The sequence below is a fragment of the Podarcis vaucheri genome, assembly GCF_965113315.1.
Source record: "Podarcis vaucheri genome assembly, chromosome: 5".
NCBI classification, from domain to species: domain Eukaryota; kingdom Metazoa; phylum Chordata; class Lepidosauria; order Squamata; family Lacertidae; genus Podarcis; species Podarcis vaucheri.
In genome coordinates this window covers 75,065,464-75,090,156 of record NC_138763.1, presented here as the reverse complement: position 1 = coordinate 75,090,156, position 24,693 = coordinate 75,065,464, and the positions used below count along the sequence as shown (strand labels likewise).

Below are 24,693 nucleotides of genomic sequence, written 5' to 3'. Positions count from 1 at the left end.
GATTGATGAGTAGAGGTGTGTGAGCGCCTCTTGTGTGTATCAGATTGTCTTAGAATTAGCAAAATATGTATGCATGAAGATTTCAGAAGATCTTTTCTACATACAATTCAAAGTGCATGCATTTTTTCCATGTTAATTTATTTGGTTTGAGTCATGGACATGGACTTCATGCCAGCATTACTTTTTTGATTTGAGATTAAACCATATGCAGTCTCTGGGGATCAAGGGTAACAGGGCTGTTTTGCTAATTAATTTAAAAAAATCAAATAAAAGTCCCCCCTTTTGTTGTTTTCTCTTTCTTTCTTTCTTTTTTGGTTGGGGGGAATTAGATCATTCAAACATGCAACTCTCAGTGGAAAAAATAACTAAAAATGGGATTGGGCTGCTGACTTATAAATCATTTCCTTTCTGATTGACCAGAATGCTTCCTCTGACTATGCTCCATGCTAGAATAGTCACTATCCATTTCATCAATTAATATAGCACATCAAGTGTTCCCAAAGATGCAGAAACTCATGTCAAATCAGATTGCCTACCTACATAGAAGTTTTGGAGGAAATGGCCAAATGCTATAGATAGTTCAGATGGATGTAGATGGGTTTTTGAATGCCTAGGAGCCTGTGACTGACCTATTCATGGATGGTTTATGAATATTTTAAAGGGGATAACTTGCATGGGATTGAAAATTTGGAATTTGACTGACTGCATTCTGATTGTCCAAATCACATTTACATTGAAAAGCGAGGAAACCATCATGCTCTGGCAAGGCACAGTATTATCTTAAATAGCACCCAATCATATTCTTCCTCAAATCAGTTGCAGAATTCCATTTGAGAGGAGAATCAGGCCTCCATATCCCTTTAGAGCCAAAGACACTTTTCAGATAAAACCATTCACACCCCTTCTAACTTTGATGCCATGGTTGATCAGATCTTTTTGTAGCTTTGGAACTTACTTGTCCAGTTGTTAGGGATACTTTTTAGCTTGCAAAGAGTGAGGATGTGGACAGGATTTGTGAAGTGAGATTTACCACGTGTATGATTAACCCTAGTCCTTTCTGGCTCATAAAAGCTGCCAGAAGGACACAGGGTTACTGGGTGATGTAGGGAGGCTCCTCAATACCTTCCTGCATGAGGAAGTTGCTTCAGAAAGCATTAGAGGTAGTGGTAAGGTCTTTTTTTAAAAAAAAATTACCGAACCCCAATATATTTGGGGTAATTTCTGACTGGTCTCCATTGCTCTGTTCTTGGACAAGGTGCTTAAGCATGTGGAAGTATCTTAATGCCATGTTTTCCTGGATGGTTTTTAATCATCTAGAGCCGTTTCCATTTGGTTGCAGGCCTAGATAGAGGCTGAAGACTAGTTTCGTTGCCTTCATAGTTTATACAGTTGAGACAATGGTAGCCTGTCCCTGTCGGTTATGTTAACATGCTCAGCATACTTTCGATACCATCCACCATAGTATCATGGATCACCTGAGTGGCACCATTCTGAGATGTCAGTCCCTTACTAGAGGGGTGGTTTCAGAAGGTGGTGCTGGAAAACTCCTTGGCCCACTTGCTTATTGCGTCTCATAGAGTTAATATTATTATTCATTATTCATTAAATTTCTATACTATACATCATCCAAGGATCACAGGGTGGTTTACAATTAAAAAACACAAAAATACATAACTTGCTAACAAACAAAACAATACCCCCCCATTCTGCCCCCCTCCCATGCCACTTAACATCTACGTGAAGCCACTGGTAGCTTGGAGTTTGGTGTCATCAGTATGTAGATGACACCTAACACATACACTCATTTCCATCACAATCAAAGGAAGTTGAATCTATGTCTGATGATGATCATGGACTGGATGCAGGTGAACAAACAGAAGCCTGCAAGAAAATGAAGGCAGATCAAGGAACTGGGGTTCACCTTGTTTTGTATAAGGTTTCACTCCCTTTGCCATAATTTCCTCCTATATTTTTATAAACCCAATTAACATATAGCCAAACATTTCCTACATTCATTATTGGATTGAGGATGGAAAGCACCCAGCAATCCTGAAGTGGTGAAAGACCAACTGCTTTGACTCCCCCCCGCCTCCCATAGATTACATTTTTCTGTTTGCCTAAAGCTGACTTGTCTGCTGTTGCCATGTTTGCAATCAAAAATATATGTTCCTGAAAAGAATAACGGCATGACCTGCCGGAAATAGGTTTGGAGCAGAAATTACCAACAACTCACCTTGAGCCGCTAACTTGAAGTACTTCTCAAATCCAAACTGAGAAGGAGCTGCTTGTTTTGTCAAAATGACTACTGTGTTCAGGTTAAGTAATTTTTAGCTGCAATTTGTTTTTGTCAATAACTTACTGTTCTACAGAAGAAATAGTATTGAATTAATGTCCCACACTTCTTTAGTCTGTTTGTCCTCCTCCTCTTGCCAATGCCGTTGGGAGATTTACTTCCCAAAGGTCGAGAGGGAGGAGAAAGTGACCCACTATTGTTTACTTGCAGGAGAGCAAGTGCTCCCTCCTCTTAAGAACTGCAAAGGCGGATAGCACTTCATTCTGCCTGAAGGAGGCATTGCTGCCGTTGTGATAACAGCACATTACTCTAAAACCTAGCAATTGTTGAGCCTAGCAATCAGCATGTACAGGCTTGATGCTGTGCCAAGATTAAAATGAATCTTATACTATTCAAATATGGCTCTAGACAGTTGGCAAGTCTAATAAAGCAGAAGCACAACAACCAACTTGTGTATTTGGCAACCCAGTAAGCTAATGCTTGTTTGAGACATTTATGCTTATGATTATATTCATTCTTTTAAAACATGTACCAAACTTCTTGTTTCAGTCCTATCCTTTCATTTTAAAGTTAAGTGTCTGTAACCCAAATAGACTGAAAACTTAGCATAACCAATGAAGCTTTGCAGTTGTTCTATCAGTAACCTTGATATCAGGCCAGAATGTCCTTAGCAACTGCTTAGCGACCACATAGCAGAAAATACATTTGTATGTGGATATTTTTTTTCCTTCCAAAGGCTGAGAGCAAAGAAGTAGTTGGGGGCTGTGGATATGAGGTGTGAAGATCAAGCTGGAATTGGGATGCAAAGCAATTTGCTACTTGGAGAGATTGTGGGCCTATATAGTGGATGTTCCCATGCATATGAAGAGGATAATAACCGAGATGTTTTTCGGCACCTAGAACATGGATTTTGGCACTGCTTTGCAACTTTATGGTATTCTGGATCCTGTGGGAAAGGACTTTGTTTTCCATCCCATGTGTCTTAAAATGCAGTTCTTTCTCTGTGCTAGTTTGGAGAAGGCTATAGAAAGAACTCAAAGGGACAATGTGTTGACAGGCACCTCCTTCTTTCAAGTCTCACCTTTCCCTTTTTTCTGCTTGCTATAAGGATTCCCTGGACAGGATCTTTGATGGGAATAGTAGTAGACTTCACCCTTCTGTCACCTTGCATCAGGCACAGTTCATTTGACCCTAATGAAAGACATGCCAAGGAGACCCAGACAATATTGGTAATTATAAATAATTATTCTAAGTAAAAATTGTAACCTTCCAGAATAGAAACAGAATGGGGAATCTAGATTTCAAACAAATGACAAATGGAACAGATGGATTGGGTATCCCTCCATGCTGCTGCGTAGGCTCCAGTATCAGTCCCTCCATTTGTCCATGAAAGGGGCACAGAATAACTGCATCAGCAAAGTTTGAAGTCGGCTTTCAGCAAACATGCAGTTTAGTCAATTAAAAGTTCATGAAATATCGTTAATTAAAATGTGCAGAGAATGTGAGAAATCATTTAGTGAGGTATGTTCAATGTATAACAAAGATTAATGGGAACAATATGGAAAGATAAATGTTTGGCTGAACTTCAAGAAAATCTTCTTGACAGTGATGTATATTGCTCCAAAGAACTTTTCCCAAGGGAAGTGATACAAACCCATTATCAGGGACATGTCATGCCAGAGAAGATAAGAGCTGCAAAGGTGACAAAAGTTCACTGCTTGAGGAATCACATGTGGTCTGAAGAAGGAAAAGGTATTATTGCATATCTTGCTGGTTGTGTGGCTATCATTCATTGGCTAAATCTTGATGACTTACTTGTGCGAAAAGGCCACTGCAGATTAAAGAGCATAGATGGTGCTTTAAATATTGCCTACATGCAATCACTAGGGGGCAGGGAGGAGTGTAGCTCAGAGATAGATCATTCTGTTTTCCTGTATCAGACCCAAGGTTCAATCTCTGATGTCTCCAATAATTATTATTTTAAAATCACAGACAATACAGTTGGGAAAGATCTGAAACCGAGATCTGGAGAGCCACTAATAAGTACAATAATTATTGGGGCTAGATATACCAACTGTCTACCTCAGTATCAAGGTATTATTTTGTACGTGCAAATACATCTCTTCTAAATGAGCACAGATGTAATTTTCAGCTGTGATTCACCGAGTGATTTACACATGTATGTGTGAACAAAACCTCCATAAAACAATCTAGCTTCTCTCATACTCAAATCCCTCATGGGTTTCTTCTCAAATTAACTAAAAAACAAAACAAAACTGCACCTTCTCATGTCTGATTTCCAGCTGATTTGGAGAAGTGTTGTATTCTGTATTGTACGGCTGATTAGAACGAGCAGACCTCTGTACATTGGCTTAATCATTCCAAGTAGGCAGAACTAAGAAATACACTGCACTGTATGTATTCATTTAATTTTACCTTAACATTAATAAAATGCCTTATTGTAAAGCACCAGTCAGTATTTTTTAACAGGGAAAATGTAACAAATGACAAATCTACAGCATTAAAAGCAAACAACAGAAGTCTCATAAAATGATTGCAAAGTTGAGATTAAAAAGGTTTTAAATCATTCATGGCATAGTAAGAGCTGAAATTTTAAATGGAGGAAGGAGGGTCCCAACAACTACAGCATGTTTAATTGCCAGCTCTAAGCATGCAAGGGTGTAGTCCAGGCATCCCCAAACTTGGCCCTCCAGCTGTTTTGGGACTACAACTCCCATCATCCTTGACCACTGGTCCTGTTAGCTAGGGATGATGGGAGTTGTAGTCCCAAAACAGCTGGCGGGCCAAGTTTGGGGATGCCTGGTGTAATCAAACAAAAGATTCATCACTGCTGAAGCTGCTATGGTGAAAATGTCTAGTGGTGATTTGTTCATATCTGATCATATGAGAATGATCAATGAGGTATGTGGGAGTACTTCCACACAGCAGTTGGCTGTGGACTCAACAATTTATTCCATAGTGTCCATACAATATTGTCACTATTAAAGTGCTGTCCCTTCTTCCTGCTCCCATTTAATCTGGATTTACCATTTTTGTAGGGCTTGTTTAATTATTGCATTTTCCAATGGGTAAAATTCAGTTTACATGGGAAAATAATAAGAGATAGCATTTTGGTGAGGATGCCGTGTGGGTATTTCACAAAATCTGCATGTACAAGTAACACACAGTCACCAATAAACTGCTGGATGGAATAGCCCTGATTGAAAACCATACAGCATCCTTCAGAAATGTGTGCATAAATGTAAACCAAATGTGAAACAAATGTCTTTCATGGTTTTGTTTGAGGGAGGCTTTTGAAGAATTTCACAACTTCAAGTTAAAAATACTTTTAAGTACAGGGATAAAACTTGCTTTTATCTGGTCGCTCTCTTAAAATCTGTGGATTGAATTACCTGCCAGTGCCTGCATTATGAAAGGATATACACAGATGGGTAAGGACATGTGAATATCTGAGGTTAGAAATTATATAAACAATAAAATGTTGAAATGTCTGAGCAGGTGAAGGTTTGTTTGCAAGAGAAGCATGAGAGAAGAACGGAACAATGTGTACACAGAAGCTATTGCTATACCGTTGATGACAAAGAAAGGAGTGAAAGATGAGAAAGTTGCTATGCCTTGTGATTAAACCAGTAGAAACTAGTAGAAGGAAGTGTTCCATACACGTACATAACCTCTCCTTTGCTTGTAAATGTATAAATGTGTGTGCTTTTTTCATATTTGGTGTGCTACTTGCTGGTTGAGGTTGTGTTGCATTGACCTTGGCTAAAAGACTAAGCAATCTCTAGCCTTTTAAACTGGGGGAGGGGTTATTGCTTTGTTGTGTATTTTTGTGTTTTTTTTAAATAGTGAACTACCCTGTGTTCCTCAGATGAATAGTAGTGTAGAAATTTAATTATTATTAATAATACATGAATGCATCATACCCTCAGGCTTCCCCTTCACTCATTACCTATATAGGATTTGGGGGGCGGGGGACAGCAGAAGAACCACTTACAGTACCATCTCTTAACATGAGGAAAGAGGAGGTGGCTGTTGACTGGAGGTTTTTCAGCAGAAGTTGGATGGCCACCTGTCATGGATGATTTGAGAGTCCTGTATTGCAGGGGTTGGACTAGATGACCCTCGGGGTACCTTACAATTCTATGAGTCTATGATGCTACGAAAAACAGAGGCATATTTAAGGAAGCCCCACAAGCCACCCATTCTCGCGCACCCTTTTCATGAAGAAACAAATTCTCCTTCCCTCCCACCATTTCCAAAACCCCAATTTCCACCCACCCTTCACGACTCACTTTAAATTAAATTAAAACTTTTAAAAAGTAAATAGAGCTGATGAGTGGCTTCTTCCTCTGAAAACTACCATTTAAAATTTCTAACGTCCAGACCCCAAAAATCACAATTCAGGCAAGAAAAAAAACAACAACCCTAGGAAAGGCATTGGAGGCTGGCTGGCTGGCAGGCACGTTCTGGAAGAAGTCAGTTAATCTCCCGCGCTACAGACAACCCAATACATCTCGGTGTAAATGCAGAAGCCTTCCCTCCACTACCAGCTACGGCCACCCACCTGAGCCTCAAGCGAAGGCTCCTCCCTGGGGGAATGTCTGGCTCTCAGAACGTGCTTGCAACCGAGGGAATGAATTGTTCAGTCTCCGGGCGGAAACAGCCCACTGAAAGGTTCTGATTGGCTAACAAGGTTGCCACGTGACCCATCCTAGTCCCCTTTGTGCTGTATGCTATTCCTGTGACTTGATTGGCTAGACGCCTATAGAAGAAGAAAAAGACGCCATTTTGTCTGCTCACAGTGTTCTCAGAAATGCTGCCTTATTTTGAACTTAAACGGTCAGAACTGAAGAACTGCTCCTGTCCGTTGCAGTGTTTTCTGACTACCTACAGAACAGGAGAGTAGCAGTGAGTTGCAGAAGTCTCTGTAAGTGATCATGAAGGATATATGGTTGGGCCTGAGTGTGTTTGGCTTTGGGATTTAGGAGTTTTTTTTTTAAAAAAAGTTTTCTCCTTACAAGTTCCTCGGGGCTCTGCCAGTCTGTTCAATAGACACACCTCTGGTACACTTGATTACTCGCTTTCCCCTGCCTTCACCTGACTAAGAACATATAGAAATGTGGGGGAGGGGGACGAAGCTCAAAGGACACAGTATTTCAAATCCAGCCATACTGAGGACCCCCCCCCCCATGTTTTAAAACTGAACTAGCCAATTCAGCTCTCCCTTTCCAATTATTCTATTATTCGCTAGATACAAGCTGAGAAAGTTCATACATCAGGGAGAAAAACAGATGCTTAGTTTGGAAGGATCCATTTTTGGGGGGGGCATTCAGAAAAGGTCTGTTCACCCAGCAATTTTGAAAGGGAGGTTAGTGCCTAAACGACCCAGAAGTAGCTGGGAAATGGCTTATAGGAAAGAAGATGAACATTTTGTTTCCAGCCTTATTAAAATTGCTGGAAGATGTCCATCCAAAATGAAGCGTGCTTGAAATCCAGCCTGTGTCTCTAGGTCCTTCTTTGTTGTTGTTGTTGTTTAGTCGTTTAGTCGTGTCCGACTCTTCGTGACCCCATGGACCAGAGCACGCCAGGCACTTCTGTCCTCCACTGCCTCCCGCAGTTTGATCAAATTCATGCTAGTAGCTTCAAGAACACCATCCAACCATCTCATTCTCCTTCTCCTTGTGCCCTCCATCTTTCCCAACATCAGGGTCTTTTCCAGGGAGTCTTCTCTTCTCATGAGGTGGCCAAAGTATTGGAGCCTCAGCTTCACGATCTGTCCTTCCAGTGAGTGCTCAGGGCTGATTTCCTTCAGAATGGAGAGGTTTGATTTTCTTGCAGTCCATGGGACTCTCAAGAGTCTCCTCCAGCACCATAATTCAAAAGCATCAATTCTTCGGCGATCAGCCTTCTTTATGGTCCATTTTATCATCAAGAAAGATGCATTAGTGGGCGGCAGGTATAAAAGGTCCTTCTACCCACCCTTTTAAGTTAACCATCCCTTCACCTCTTCCTGCTTCTGGCATGCCTTTTCTAGCCTGTTATCTCATTTTCCTCATTAGCTTTTTTGGCTCGGGTTATGGTGAGGCACTCTATCCTCTTGTGATAACAGTGGTTGTACATATTACTGGCAAGAAATGTAGTGTTAGGTTCCAGGTTAATTGGTGCCTGGGATTACCAAACCATGGGAGCAACAAAAGCCCGAGGCATTAAAACGAAGATCTATGTACTCCTTCAAAGCAGGCTGTAGGAGAAGACCTCCTAAGGGATTGTGGATAGTAGCAAATATAATAATGACATATGCTTGGTCATGGGTAGGGACAATATCTCAATTATGTAAGCGTGGCGGATGTTCTTTTCTAATGGGAATGGGAAAATGATGATAGGCATTGTGGAGGCTTTTTGAATGCGAAAGTGTTTCCCCTCTGACTGGTAAACAGAATTCTTCTGTTATAATATAAATCGTTTAAAGATGGCTTATGCAAGAGACTTAAATTTGAAATAGCTTCTGGTAACTGCACTCTGTTAGCTCAGGAGTCATTGTTGGACAATTGCTAAATCTGCCCTACTTGGAAGAAGGGATAGGGGGCAAATCTGAGTCAGTTCACATTTAAAAGCAAGCACTTCTCTGAAATTTGCAGTGCTGTTCTCTAGCCAAGTAATGTGTACAGAAATGCAAATACTAAGGCATGGTTTGCATAAAATGCATATATAAGTGAAAATAGCATACAAAATGTATATTAGGGAAAATCAGATTGCAAAAAAGTGTATATTAGGGGAAATTGCACAGAAAAGTGTATGTTAGAAGAACTTCACACTAAAATGCTGATAAAAGTTTTTTATATTAAAAAAAATCACAAACTGATGTGGAAATTGGAATAACTGATTTTAAAATGGAAAAATGACAAACTCTGAAAATACAAAGTTGATTGATTCATCTATACCTCCTTAGAAGCAACTTGCTGTTCCCCTTGTTAGACAAGCTCCTTAACACTTTTTATTTATGGCAGGGGTTGTCAACCTGGTCCCTCCCGCCCACTATTGGGCGTTTCAGGATTCTAGGTGGGCTGTAGGGGGTTCTGTGGCACAAGCTGAATCCTCCTTCCATCGAGCACTGGTGGGCGGTAAGGAAATTTTATCATCAAGAAAGATGCATTAGTGGGCGGCAGGTATAAAAATGTTGCCTACACCTGATCTATGGAAATGTGCAATGTAACTTGAATGCTGTTATGTTGGGTCAAGTGGAAGGAATACTATATCTAGGTTTTTGTATAAGCAAGTATCTAGTAGATGCTTGTATGATGACTATTAGGTACTAGTTACATCCTGTATGCTCCATTGGAAGATGGTGGAGAGAAATGGTTTCGGAAATTTGAATGAAGCCAATTTAAGGCAGAAGTCTTAGTTTTGCATATGGTTGGCAAGAAGCAGCCGTTGTAGGTGTGTGTATCGGCTTCTCTTGGTTTTGGGAGAACTAGTGCTGTCTTGTCAAAATGCTTGCCTGCTTCCTTCTGCTCAACTTGTATATTTTTTTAAAAAATAACATTATAATACTCTAGTAAAAGGACCCCTGGATGGTTAAGTCCAGTCAAAGGTGACTATGGGATATGGCACTCATCTTGCTTTTCAGGCCAAGGGAACCAGCGTTTGTCCACAGATAGCTTTCTGGGTCATGTGGCCAGCATGATTAAACTGCTTCTGTCACAAAGGAACACTGTGACAGAAGCCACAGCGCATGAAAATGCCATTTACCTTCCCACTGCAGTGGTACCTATTTATCTACTCGCACTGGTGTTTTTTTGAACTGCTAGGTTGGCAGAAGCTGGGAGCTCACCACTGTCATGTGGATTTGAACCGCTGACTTTTCAATTGGCAAGCACAAGAGGCTCAGTGGTTTAGACCACAGCGCCACCTGCGTCCCTCAATATTCAGTACTCTAGTACACTTTCCTTAAAAGATAACTGACCCTATAAAAACTATCTTTTGAAATTTCCTAGTTCTTGCAGGAAGTGCTGGAATAGTAATAACATTTTTTCAAGTCAGGCATTATTTCATGGGACAATCAGGTTTCTGGGAATTTTTTTTTTTTTTTTGAGAATTACTGAATGCAGTCGTCTCAGGGACAGGATCTCTGAAAAGAGAACTCAGCATGGAGTCCAATTGTAGAAATTTTGGCAGGAATGATATGCACTAAGGGAGGAGAGAATGCACAGTCCAAATGAATTAAGGCCTTTTTCTTGTGGTTGTCAGCTGGTTAGCAGATGGAACCATTCCCCCCCCCAAAGTTAGTCATATTTTTAAAAAGAGGTGCTTCAATAAAAATAAATTGCTCTATCAATCACTGTGTTTTTCCATGAGCCTTCATCAGATCCGCCCACAATTTGCATCAACTGCTGTTAATCTTATTTATTTAATGTTTTAAAAACAAACCTTACTGCATGAAAAGAAGACCCAATTGCCCACTCTCCTTTTAATTTAAAGACCAACTTGAAGTTGTGCACTTCAGTTATGCAAAGCGTTTGCCCACAAATTATTGTGATAAAAATGTAAACTGACAAACCATGGAACAAAAGCAGCTGTCCAGAAGCTCAAAATAGGCCATCAGTTTTTTGATAAGCAAAGAGACAGGAGTATTTTAAAAAGAAGACAAAATTATCTCCATTGAGATGCTGGTCCACATATTTCCATGTGTGCTGAGTGTATTAATAAGTAAACAGTTAGCCTAGGAAATGTCTAGTTTTCATGTAAGAGATTCTGGAATGGAAGGTGCACATGGAAGCACTGGAAGACTGTGACCTTAGCGTATTCCACAGAATGGTTCACATGCTGCCTGGCCATACACTTACCTACATAATTGTGCTGTCAATATGCAGCAATTCCAGTTAAAAGGTCTTGAGAAACAGGGCTGGGAGAGCCCCTCCAGAATGGATAATGCCTGCCAAATTACAGGCAAATAGGTCAAGGGGCTTTGGGGATGGACACTTTCAAAATGTGATCCCCTAAATTTATATTTAGTTCCTTAGATCCTTTTCTTAGAAGTGTAGAACAAATATTATATTGCACCTGTAACAGTGCCACAAACTCAGATCATACTGGTTGAGTGGGCATATATTGTGTAAAGCAGGGGTTGTCAACCTGGTCCCTACCACCCACTAGTGATCGTTTCAGGATTTTAGGTGGGCAGTAGGGTGTTCTACAGCATAAGCTGAATCCTCCTTCCATCAAGCACTGGTGGGCGGTAAGGAAATTTTACCATCATGAAGGATGCATTTGTGGGCGGTAGGTATAAAAATGTTGACTACCCTTGGTGTAAAGTGATCCTGCAACTAAACTGGTACCAAGGGCTTTATATACTAACTCCTTAAACTGAAATGATAATACAACTGGTTAAATAACTGCTGCTTCTGTTTCAGGGGCTTTAATAGCCAGGCAATGAAAGACGGGAGGAATTTAGATGAAGTATATTTTAAAAGGCCTAACTTTAGCTGTTAATTACTGGAACTAGATGAATATGTTCTGATACAGTAGAATTCCACCTCTACCTGCACTCCTGCTGAACTCATTTTTGTGGCTTAACTAAAGTGTAGTTCCTCCTTCCATCCAGCTGAAACTTTTTATGTGGTCTTGCACTACTTTGAACTCGCAAAGGTAAAGGTAAAGGTAAAGGTACCCCTGCCCGAACGGGCCAGTCTTGACAGACTCTGGGGTTTGTGCGCCCATCTCACATTTATTGGCCGGGGGCCAGCGCTGTCCGAAGACACTTCCGGGTCACGTGGCCAGCGTGACAACGCTGCTCTGGCGAGCCAGCGCAGCACACGGAACGCCGTTTACCTTCCCGCTGGTAAGCGGTACCTATTTATCTACTTGCCCCCGGGGGTGCTTTCGAACTGCTAGGTGGGCAGGCGCTGGGACCGAGCAGCGGGAGCGCACCCCGCCGCGGGGATTCGAACCGCCGACCTTTCGATCGGCAAGCCCTAGGCGCTGAGGCTGTAGCCCACAGCGCCACCCGCGTCCCGTTTTGAACTCGCAAAAATGCACTTAAATTGAGGTGGGGACAGAAACCATTTATATTTGCACTGTTAATTATGCAAAAGTCCACAAATATGAAAAAGGAGGCGAGCATAATCCAGGTTTGCTTTGTTGCTCATAATAATGGAGTCTCTATAATTATGTGACTATGACCTGTATCTCCAATAATATAATTTAATGCGGCATAAATTGTAAAAGACTTTAGTTACCACCCTACCTTCCAACTATTCTTTATTAAAATAATTCTTGCTCATATAAGTAATTATATTATAGGTCCATGCAAGTGAATAATGCTTTTATTATTCAGAAAAAAGAAAAGGACTAGGGTCTTTGGTAGATCTTGGCACGAGTAACTTCTGCTCTAGCCTACAAGGTGTCCTGTTTGTTCTGTGTCTGTTTGGGCTTTGGACATGATGGAGACAGAGCTTTATGAAGCAATAATAAAGTCACCAGGACTTCCGCTTGCCCTGTACAAAGAAAGAACGAGTCCAAGTAGTTTTCCACTTGTCCCGTGCTTTCTAGGTGGTTTTGCCTTTGCCTTGCCACTTCGCGATAAGTATTCTTGCTGCTGTTGTTGCATACATAAAAATAGTTCTATCTTTCTTTAACACCAATTTAACACCTCTGGTTTCTTCAAAAAGGTATATTTAAATATCTTTTTTATTTCGTTATAAATCATCTCCCAGAATGTCTTAATCCTTGGGCATGTCCACCAAAGGTGAAAGAATGTACCTTCAGTCTCATTACATTTCCAACATTTATTATCGGGGAAATGGTAAATTTTTGCAAGCTTGACTGGTGTCATGTACCACCTATAAATCATTTTCATTAAATTTTCTCTTAGGGCATTACATGCCGTGAATTTCATACCTGTGGTCCATAACTGTTCCCAGTCAGCCATCATTATGTTATGTCCAACATCTTGTGCCCATTTAATCATAGCTGATTTCACCATTTCATCCTGAGTGTTCCATTTCAACAGCAAGTTATACGTTCTTGACAAATTCTTGATTTTTGGATCTAACAATTCTGTTTCCAATTTTGATTTTTCCACCTGGGAACCAACTTTTTTGTCCAAATTGTATGCCTCCATTATTTGGTAATAATGGAGCCAATCTCTCACTTTGTTTTTCAATTTTTCAAAGCTCTGCAATTTTATTCTATCACCGTCATGCTCCAAAATTTCCCAATATTTCGGCCATTTGGCCTCCATATTGAGTTTTTTCTGTGCCTTCGCTTCCATTGGTGACAACTATCTTGGAGTTCTCTTTTCTAACAGATCCTTATATCTTATCCAAACGTTAAACAATGCTTTTCTAACAATATGATTTTTAAACGCTTTATGTACTTTTACCTTATCGTACCACAAATATGCATGCCAGCTAAATGCGTTATTAAAACCTTCTAGATCCAACACATCTGTGTTTTCAAGAAGCAGCCATTCTCTCAGCCAGCAAAAAGCAGCTGATTCATAATAAAGTTTAAGGTCTGGCAGGGCAAATCCACCTCTTTCTTTAGCATCGGTTAATATCTTAAATTTGATTCGAGGCTTCTTGCCCTGCCAGACAAATCTGGAAATATCTTTCTGCCACTTCTTGAAACAATCCATCTTGACTAAGATTTGCAATGTTTGAAACAGAAACAACATCCTTGGCAGCACGTTCATTTTTATCACAGCAATTCGGCCTAACAATGATAACTTCAGATTTGTCCATATTTCTAGATCCTTTTTCACTTCAGTCCAACATTTTTCATAATTATCTTTAAATAAATTCACATTTTTTGCAGTCATGTTAACCCCTAAGTATTTCACTTTCTTAACCAACGTTAGTCCTGTCTCCTCCTGGAATTTCTCTCTCTCGTTCACAGTTAAGTTTTTCTCTAAAACCTTAGTTTTCATCTTGTTCAACTTAAAACCTGCTACCTGTCCAAATTCTTGAATCAATTCCAGTACCCTTTTAGTACTGGATTCTGGCTCCTGTAAAGTCAACATTAAGTCATCAGCAAATGCTTTCAGTTTGTACTGTTTAGCTCCCACTTGTATACCTTTAACCTCTTGGTCCTTTCTAATAATATTTAACAAAACCTCAAGGACCGATATAAAAAGCAATGGAGAGATTGGGCAGCCTTGTCGTGCCCCTTTCTCAATCTTAAACTCTTCTGTCACTACATTGTTCACAATTAATTTAGCCTTTTGTTCAGAATAAATTGTACCTATACCATTTTCAAAACCTTGGCCTACCCCCATCCCCTGTAGATTCTACTCAGAGCAAAATAAGATTGCAGGAGTCTGTTTAGAGCAAATGCTTTCTCAAATACTCGTACATAGAGTAGCCTGCCAGTTGCAGTCTCCATCTTGGTGTGCATTGGACCTGCCTTGCCATCTCTTGGCAGATATCAGGGGCAGCAAGAGAGTGGATTGATTTGTGCAGTGTGAGCAACAGGAAGTTTGAATATTCCTATAAAGATGCAATGCAGCTATTGCCCTCCAGCATCACAGGATATATTCTTCTTAGGAGCATGTGCAATTACAACTGTGCTACTAGTTATGATTTGGCTATATTCTACCTCCGGGATGAGAGGGATCAATGTTTTTGAAACTAGTTGGTGAAGAACAACAGTGGGAGAATGTCCTGTATGTAGCAGGCTGGCCACGGTGGGAAACAGAAAAGATACTAGACCAGATCTAGCAGGGCTCTTCTTAAGTTCAACTCCTACAATAGTGCATGATATATATTGCAATAGGCATGTGCTTGCTCTTTTTAATAAAAGTGGATGCACAACCTTTGAATTGCCATTACTGAAGCACTCTTTGGAAACTGACATTACTACTATTGCATCCCCTTTAACCCCAGCTTACTTTGCCATACCACAAGAAGAAAGGAGCCAAATTTCTTGAAACTTCCCTCTGTCTAACCTTGGATCCATCAGACTACCCATTTTCTGCCTAAATCTCTCATCATCCCTTAGACAGCACTCATTGTAGCAAAAATGAACAAAGCTACAGTGGGAGTGATTCGAAATAGTCAGTGGCTTGGCATTTGGCTTGCGTATTTTTTTCCACTTCACTGCCTGTTTTGTAATTTAAATGCTATACACCCACTCCCTAATGCAGCTGATGGGGTTGCTTTCAGTGCTGATCGGCTGATGGGGATTGGGAGGGAGCCCCTTTGAAGTCTGGAAAATGTCTGCTTCCAGGTGCAGTTTGAATGCAAACCATGTGTCTGCAAATCACATTTTTTTCCTTCTGCAGACTGACAGAGAGAAAATTACCATTTGGAGACACAGTTTGAATCCATATGATGCCTAAAACTTACAAGGGCTTCCACTTTGCACCCATCAGCTGATTGGAGTTGAGAGCAAAGACCTTTGATGTCATACCTGACATCAGTGCTCACATAGCATATAATTGACCTGCAGGCAATAGAGGGTGTTGTGGTTCAGCTTACCAGATGGATGAAGTAGTTTCCCACATCTAATCCATTGATTTGAACATGTCTGAAGGTCCTTGGGATGAAGATGCAGGAAAAGTATCATATATTGCAAACGGACACACCACCTTTGTAACAAGATAGAAGTCTTGACACTGCAGTCCTTACTTAATCTGTGAAGACATAGGATTTATTCTTGAACCAACATCCTCTGAGGTGTGTGGGTCTCTGTGCGCAAAGAAACAATCTTGGTTATCCTTAGATTGTTTTTACAACTTTTAATTATTTCATTTTAGTATAATTGTGAACAGTGAAAAACATGATATTACCGCAGGGTAGTCATCATATTTCTGTGCTGAAACTTAAAATATAGGAAAACATCAGGGTGTAGGTTTGTCTATAAGTTGTGGTTAATAAAAATATTGGGAGAAAGTAAATGTGGGTGGCGCTGCGGTCTAAACCACTGAGCCTAGGGCTTGCCGATCGGAAGGTCGGCAGTTCGAATCCCCGCGACGGGGTGAGCTCCTGTTGTTCGGTCCCAGCTCCTGCCAACCTAGCAGTTTGAAAGCACATCAAAGTGCAAGTAGATAAATAGGTGCCGCTCCGGTGGGAAGGTAAATGGCGTTTCTGTGCACTGCTCTGGTTTCATCAGAGGATGCTTAGTCATGCTGGCCACATGACCTGGAAAAACTGTCTGCGGACAAACGTCGGCTCCCTCGACCTGTAAAGCGAGATGAGCGCCGCAACCCTAGAGTTGTCCGTGACTGGACTTAACTGTCAGGGGTCCTTTACCTTTACCTTTTTAAACTTAGTAAAAAGCTGATAAATCATTTGGGAGGACTTTTAAAAAATCATAGAAATGGGGATGCAGAAACATGAAGCACTGAATTTCATATTGGAAAAATAAGCATCTGAGAGAAATCAGTAAACTGACAGATTCATAAACCCCTATTTACCACTTGACCGCCTCCATTTTACAGATAGATTAGCAAGACACTAAGAAGAAAATCTTAGCTAAGTTACCCACTCTTGCTCCTTTGGGGGATAAAATGTAACAGATATGAAATCTTCAAGGCATCATCACTTTCCATATATCTGATATTAATAAAAGTGGTTTCTTAAAAAAGAAGCTTGACTGCTTATCTGATCAATCCAATGCCACGCATGCACAAATAAGCAAGAAATAGAATTAGCAACTTAAAAATAACAGTGGCAATTAGTTTTTAATTACAGCATAAATTTCACCTAGTGTATGTTCTAACATCACTGAATTTTAAAATACATTTGTTTGTTTGAATAAGTAATAAAAAATACTGTTTACCTTGCAGTTTGAAGTATTGTTTGCTGTTGCCTATTTCTCAGCACCCTCAGCTTTTTCTATCTTCCCTCCCTCCCTTGCCACAGAAATGCTGCAAGAACAAAACCAAACGAAATGTTCCCAATATGTAATCATTCTGGTTCAAGACTATAATCTTTTAAATTGCTCTACTATGTTACATAAAAAGAGAAATATTATTAGACAGGAGTAATTTGGTATAAACTAAATTCTGGACGATAGGGTTTCTGCAGTTATTTAGGCTTCAGGAAAAAAAGTGCTAGCAAGGAGAATAATTACATTAGTAGCACACATTTTGCAGGTCTTATGAGTCAAGCAAGCCAACATCTTGGTTTGTTAGTGTGAAGAGATGAGCAAGCCTGAAAAAAATCGTAGTCTACCCTCCCCACAAATGATTTGAAAGGGGGTAGTAAAACATTTTCATGTGTAAGAACTGCATTCTCAGGCAGAGATTCATCCTGTGTCTTGCAGCAGTTCATTCAGCTGAACAGAGAAGCTGCTTTTTAAAAGCTGAATACTGGCTTGAATATTTGGCAGCAATTGCCATGGCAAAACGTCCTACAAAGTTCCGTCTGTGCAGTTTCTCCTGTCAGTGTGCATCATTTCATTTTTAGAGTGAAAATAGTAAATTTACACATCATGTTTCACTATCATTTCCTTTGACAAATGTCCAAGTTAAAATCAACATTCAGAGCAATAGTAACACTTAAACAATTCAAACTCAACACTGTTTTATTTTTCATTGTCATGCATTTTGTGACATGAGAGATTTGTTTCTTTTTACAATAAGTTATAGAAATGAAGCCCCAATGTGAAAAAGGAAGATATCTAAAAGTGTCAAAAACATAAAATAATGTAGGGTGCAATTATATGCACATAATGTACCTTAATAATAATAATAATAATAATAATAATAATAATAATAAATTTATATCCCGCCCTCCCCAGCCGAAGCCGGGCTCAGGGCGGCTAACAACAAATAATCAAACAGTCAAATAGTCACACAATCTAAAAATATTTCATTATAAAAATTAATTAAATCAAATTGATGGCAACCAATTAAGCAAAATTCTGTGCAGGTTGCCAGAGGAGGGAGTCAGGCTGCGCCCTGACCAAAGGCCTGGCGGAACAACTCTGTCTACTAGAGATATTATTATAAATTGTTTAGTACAATTGCATTTAAATATGAATCAACGACCAGCGATCTAGATACTGAATTTTTGAACAATAGTTCATTTTAAACCCTGGTTTTTGAATATGATACTTGGAAGAAGAAATTTAACTGAAAATTTCATCTCCAAATTCTTCTAAAAGGGACAAAAAATAATTCGGATGAGCTGAATGGTTATGCAATGCATGATTTGAGAGAATGTTATTTACAGTAAAGACATAAAAATTCTGAAAGACCTTAGTTCTGAGTTTCCTATGAACCGGTTAGAAGCAAGCCCTGAGCATAAGATATAGTTTTGACCCTGTTTTAGCACTTTTGAAAACAATCTGAGAAGTCATAAGCAGTAAAGGGACTGCCTGATTTGGTTCAAGTTCAAATCTGGATCACAATTCAGAAAAATAAAGCTTAATGGCTCCTCGATTCACTATCATGAAGTGTGTGTGTGTGTGTGTGTGTGTGTGTAGACTCTCTCTCTCTCTCTCTCTCTCTCTCTCTCTCTCTCTCTCTCGTCTATTCACACCCCTCCCTCCCAGTTGACAGAATTGGATGACATTTGAAGGCATAATTGCCTCAACTTAATGGATAAGGTCTTCCCAGTTATAAATGTTCTTCGTCATGTTGCATTATAATTGTTTCATGACAAAAATGCAATTACTGTATTTTCTTTCCCCCTGTAATCAAAACAATTGAATGGTGTGCAGAAAGGAGAGGGTTAACCCATCTCTCGTAGTGTGTGCCCTTGTGACTGTGTAGCAAAAAGAGCATGGCCCCCAGCACCACAGTCATGCTCACTGGCCCCCCACTGACTACATACCACTGCTGCATGGGGCCATCCCCTCCTTAGAAAAATGTAGATGCCCTACTACATGTTCCTATAAGCTCCTCCTCTTCCTGCAACATCAGTTCAGAACTCATTTCCCCAATATTCTTCCTAAGGAAAAATTCTGTAAAGTTAAGCTCCCCACTCCCCCCCCCCAATAAGGATGTGTCTTCATTTTTTCTTTCAGAGATCAACAGCCCCTGCTTATAATTGCCATCTCAGTCTGTTCTGCATCTTCATCTGTAATAAATGAGCATCTTCATACATCATTTAACTAACAGACTTTTTTCCATGTTCATTTCTTGCTTTTGAAGCTATTCTGTAGCATGTTATTTAGGGAAGATCAAATGTATGAGATTTCTCTTTGGAATAAAGCAGGCTGTGAGAAGAGGGCCATATATATAAAATCACCCTTTGGAGTTCACCCATCCCTACGTCTTTAATTTTTTTGAGCACCCATAGATCACCATAATCCATATAAATGCCAGGAGGCAGACACTGAGAAAGCCCAAAAGTTGTAATGATTTCTAAGATAATAGCACTTAGATATATGGGGGAAATGAATAAAAATCAGACTAATGATCCTTAGTAGTTATGGCACTGAAGTTTGTAATTATGAATTTGGCCTGCTTGTACCGCTTGGCTGATGATACCTGAATCAAGCACACACATCTGTACACACACACATGCAAAATGAATTTTTATCTAGCTCAGAAAAGGTAAATGAGCCAGCTGCTTTCTAGATAGATGTATAGAATTTCTTGTTAACCCTGTGACTCAATTCAATTTTCATTCATTGGACTAAAGCTCACGAACTGTTTGAAATTGACATGTAATTTACAGAACAATGCCAGGTTGTTTAGATGAATTGCCTTTATGCAAGAGAAATCTTGACAGGAACAGCACAAGGCGTGCTGGTGGCCCATCTAGTCTAGCATTCTGTTTTCACAGTGGCCAATGGGAAGCCCACAAGCAGAGCAAAAGGTAGCAGGACTCTCCTACTGACATTTCTTTAGTAGCTGGTACTGGAGTATATAGTCATCATTACTAGTGGTCACTGATAGCCTTATCTTCCCTGAAATTTGTCAAATCCCATTTAAAGCCATCCATGTTGACAGCCATCACTGCATCTTGTGAGAACAAATTCTGTAGTCGGACAGTGTGCTCTGTGCATATATATTCTCTTGTCTATCTTGGATCTCTGACCTTTAAACTTTCTTAGATGACCCCAGTTCTGTTATGAGGGAGGCAAAATTCTATCATATCTACTTTCTGCATGGTTACTTACCCCCTCGGAATGCACATTGTGGTTCTAGTCCTCATTAGGAAGGCTGGGAACACAGGTCACTGCTGCTTCTGCCTTTTCTTCCATCTGCCTGAAGGTTTATTTGCATTTAGGAAGGGAGTCAGGAGAAGCCCCAGAACGTGGAGGAGGAGAGGGGGGTTCTATCTGGCAAGCTGAAATGCTTGCACAGATGGAATGATTGGAAGAGTGTGAGGTTGAATGCCATCCTGAGTATCAATGTAACAAGCTATTACGGTGGGATATGACACCAGCTAGGCTTGACAATGTTTATTCAGGCACACAGTTCAAATGTTGGAAGTGCTCAGTCACAAATGCATACCTGCTTCATATTTGGTGGGGCAGCCAAGCTGGCTTATGCTTTTTGGAGGCAAATAACATGCATTATATCAGAAATGATGGATCTAACAGAGGGACTTAGCCCAGTGTCGATTTTGGATTGCAGAGGATATTCCAAAATAAATTCATTATTAAAGACTTGCATTTATTAATAACAACAAAAATTGTGTGGGTTCACAAGAGGAAAAAGCCACACATCACATCTATCTGGGAATGATTATTGAAATGTTTAGAGCTTGCAGAAATGGACAAATTAACCAACTTGATTCATATGAGAAATACGAGTATTCAGATTTTGTTTGCTGAGAGATGGACATGTTTTTGTTCATTATTGAAAATTTAAGTCTTGGCAGGATTTTGTTCTTCTAAGTAATAGAATATGTGTGTATAATTAATTATCTATTTGAAGTATTATGTAATATAATAAAGTATAGAAACATTTTATTTTTAAAAAGACACAAAATGATGACAAATGAAAATGGGGAAAACAAAATGATGGATGGATGGGGGAGAGACGAGGACGAGGAATAGGTGTTGACAGTGTGACTTCTCCCTTTTTAATTTTCACAGTCAGTTTTAAACCTTTTTCATCCCTCAGTAGGGCTGTGTGGGAGTGACACACCTCTATAGACCCTTGGGACAAGAGCAGGGGCAGGTTGCTTCCCTGACACCACATCAGCTCTTTTTGGGCATGCAGCATGATTAAATCTGTCCGCTGAGATTCATAGAGAGAAAATAAATACATGGAGAGGGGCTTGCCAGACGGTTTGTTTTTTAAGCATTCTTTTGCATAATAGTGGGGGTGTCTACCTGCTAACCTCTCTTCTTTTTGCTTACAGCTTTTCCAACCAAATATTGCTGCTGATTTGAGTGAGAGAGATGCTGGTGTCCATTATGTTGTCTTATCATCTGCCACCCACCTCTGGAAGAGAGAGACTTTGCTCATGTGCTCTTGCATAGCTTTTCTCACCGAGAATGAGTGTGCTCCTGATCCTGCTTGCCTTGTGCCCACGGTCTGATGAAGCCTGCTTTCATGAGATCCAGCCCTGACCAACGTGCCTTCATGCTTGCTCCCTGCCTCAAGAAGGCAGGCTGGCCATTGTGACCTAGTGCTGATGTTTCCTGCCTCAAGGGGAGCAGTCATCCATTGTGACATTGTACTAATGCTGTCTGTTTGAATGGAAGGGACCAACCATTGCAATCCTGTGCTGATGCTTCCTACCCTAAGGGGAGGGACCAGCCAATGTGACCTCATGCTGAGGATGCCCACCTGAGGAAATAAGACAGAACCTGTTATGATCTGTGGAGCCTCATTGCCTTGAACATTTGTTTTTCATCTAAATCAACAACATCCTTGGATTATGAAGTAACCGGGACTTTCTCATATTGCCAGAAATGGAGGCTTGGAATCTGTGTGAAGATGTGGGAGACAAAGATGTTGGATTATTTTACTTTCTGCCCTTGACAACTGTCGAGAAACTGCATATAAAATAGTTGTCTTCTTTCAAGTTGTTTTCATTTCTGGAGTCCCACAAATCTAAAAAAACAGCAAAATCACCAGTACTTTGTTTTACAGAAATTTGGACTGCAGCACCTATTAACTTGCATTGGGTTGTATCCAGAGTTGCCCTAAAAAGGCTCCTTCTCCAAAGGAAAGGGAAAAGGGGAGCTGTTTTTGCCTATTCTTCCTACAGCCTCCCGTGCCACCTTCCACACTGTCTAGAGTAGTTATGGATCCTTCTATTTCCATTTGATGTCATTTTCACACATGTTCAATCAGAAGTTGGTTCATCCCCATTTTCAGCTAATCTTTTTTTTAAAAAAGTGTTCCATAAGTGAAGTTCCACTCATGGAAACTCTGTCTGGATCCATAGTGATTTTGTAACATTTCCTTTTTAAAAATATGACATTGGACAGTTCCAGACACACTGGAAATTAAAGCAATCATCAGAAGTAAGCTTACTGGGCTTAAAGTAGCAGCCAGGTATCCTGGGGTTCATCGCATTTAAGCAAAATGGTCTTGTTGCGATCTCACTTCCAATGCATATTAGTCTTAATATAGTCTATCAAGCTAATGTGCCATACCTCTGAGAGCTGACATACTGTGGAACCTGCACTGTATTTCCTGCACTGGTGAATAAGAGATGAAATAAGCTTGTGCATTTATTTTTAAGTTGCCTAGATACAGGATAATCAGCCATGAATTTATTCCATCACTAACAATTAACTACCATCTAGAGAGATACAGAATTTGTCGTTAGCTTTACTGTGGATAATGTGCACATGTCTTTAAGAGCATTAAACTAAGTCAGGGAATTGTAACATTCCCAGCGTTTCATTAAACGAAATTGGTGGTATATATTTCTCTTAATGCAATCATGGGGACATTAGCTAAACACATTTCTGAACTAATTCTCAAAATTGTAGGAGTGCTGAAGAATGAAACAGGTAGCGACTCTCCTGGCATGGTTCCCATTTGCCATCATTACTTGCATAGTTCTTCATATTAATGATTCTTTGTTGCTGAGGGATCAGCTAGATACAATCAGCGCAAACAGTTCAACATGATAGAGATAAGAACATAAAAAGAGCCTGTGGCCCCTCTCGTCCAGCATCCTGTTTTCAGAGGCCTGCCAGATGTCTGGGAAACCTGCAAGCTGGATTTGAGCACAAGAGCACTCCTCTCTCCGGTGGATTCCAGAGACTGGTATTCATGAGCATTTGCTGCCTCCAGCTGCGGTGGCAGAGCATGGCTATCCTGGCTAGTAGCCATCAGTAGCCCTCTCCTCCATGAATTTGTCCAGTCCTCTTTTAAAGCCATCCAAATTGGTGGCCATCAGTGCCTCCTGTGGGAGCGAGCTCCATAGTTTGACTGCACTTTGTGAAGAAAACCTGCGTGAAGAGTTCCTAGTTGGATCTATTCGATTCATCCATCCTATTGACATCAGGTACAATTTATGTGAATTTTTAATTCTATTTTATTCTTTTATGTTTTTTCCTCTTGATACGGTTTATTGTATGACACCAGCATCATACTGAAACTTATGGAGATGGGAAGCATAAGAGGTGTCCTTTCTCTGTGGTTGCAAACTAGAAAATGAGACAAAACTGCCTACCTACTTTGGTTGGCGGTTTTGGCCCAGTTGCCAATAAAGCAAGCTGCTTTATTTATCTGTTTCCCTCTTCTTCCTCAGCTACATGGAGTTTCTTAGCCATACACGTTAGCTGAGGCAACAACTTTTGTGGTAGAATCTGCCCCTGGGCCCTCCAAACACTGCTGGACACAACTATCAGGAGTAATACTGCACTGAAAGCATCTCCCATGCTTTACAGTGGTGCCCCGCAAGACGAATGCCTCGCAAGACAAAAAACTCGCTAGACGAAAGGTTTTTTCATTCGCGATTTGCCTCGCAAGACGAATTCCCCTATGGGCTTGCTTCGCAAGACGAAAACGTCTTGCGACTTTGTTAAACCGTTTAAACCGTGCTTCGCAAGAAGAAAAATTCGTTAGACGGCAAAAATTGCGGAACGAATTAATTTCGTCTTGCGGGGCACCACTGTACCTACTCCACCCCACTTCTTCAGTTAGTGACATAAGAAACTACATTAAAAAAAAAAATCAAAGGGGAGGAAATAATTGAATGAAAATCTCATGGATGGGGTTTGCAGTTTTTGTTGCACTTAATGTAGTTTCAAGGAAGCTGAAGGGTTTGTGAGTGTCCTTTCATGCTGTAAATATATTCACTGGGTTGTATTCTGCAGCCTTCTTGAGTGCTCCCTTTTCCTGAAATCCCCATGGCATTCTCAGCTGGGCTTTCCTGTGAGTAGGAAGCTGGGGAGGCTGCCTCCAGTGAATCTGACAGCTGTTTGTCTTTTTCTATTTTTTAGGCGAGGTTATTTAACTTTCAAAGAAATCATTGCAGAAAGATTTCTTTAACTGGGCTCACTTTTAA

At 40.3% G+C, this 24,693-nt stretch overlaps 1 protein-coding gene across 17 annotated transcripts in view; it reads left to right on the top strand.

The window, feature by feature from the left end:
* Positions 1-24,693, top strand: part of LOC309532295 (uncharacterized protein) — a 472,441-nt gene that overhangs the window by 295,343 nt on the left and 152,405 nt on the right. For 11 of the 17 annotated variants that reach the window (XR_014219695.1, XR_014219696.1, XR_014219697.1 and 8 more), the window contains one exon: positions 21,580-23,688. The gene's annotated coding sequence lies outside the window, so the exon portion shown is untranslated. Of the gene's footprint in view, positions 1-6,596; positions 7,242-21,579; positions 23,689-24,693 lie in introns of those variants that run through there. The other 6 variants (XR_014219712.1, XR_014219713.1, XR_014219714.1 and 3 more) reach the window with 3 other exon arrangements.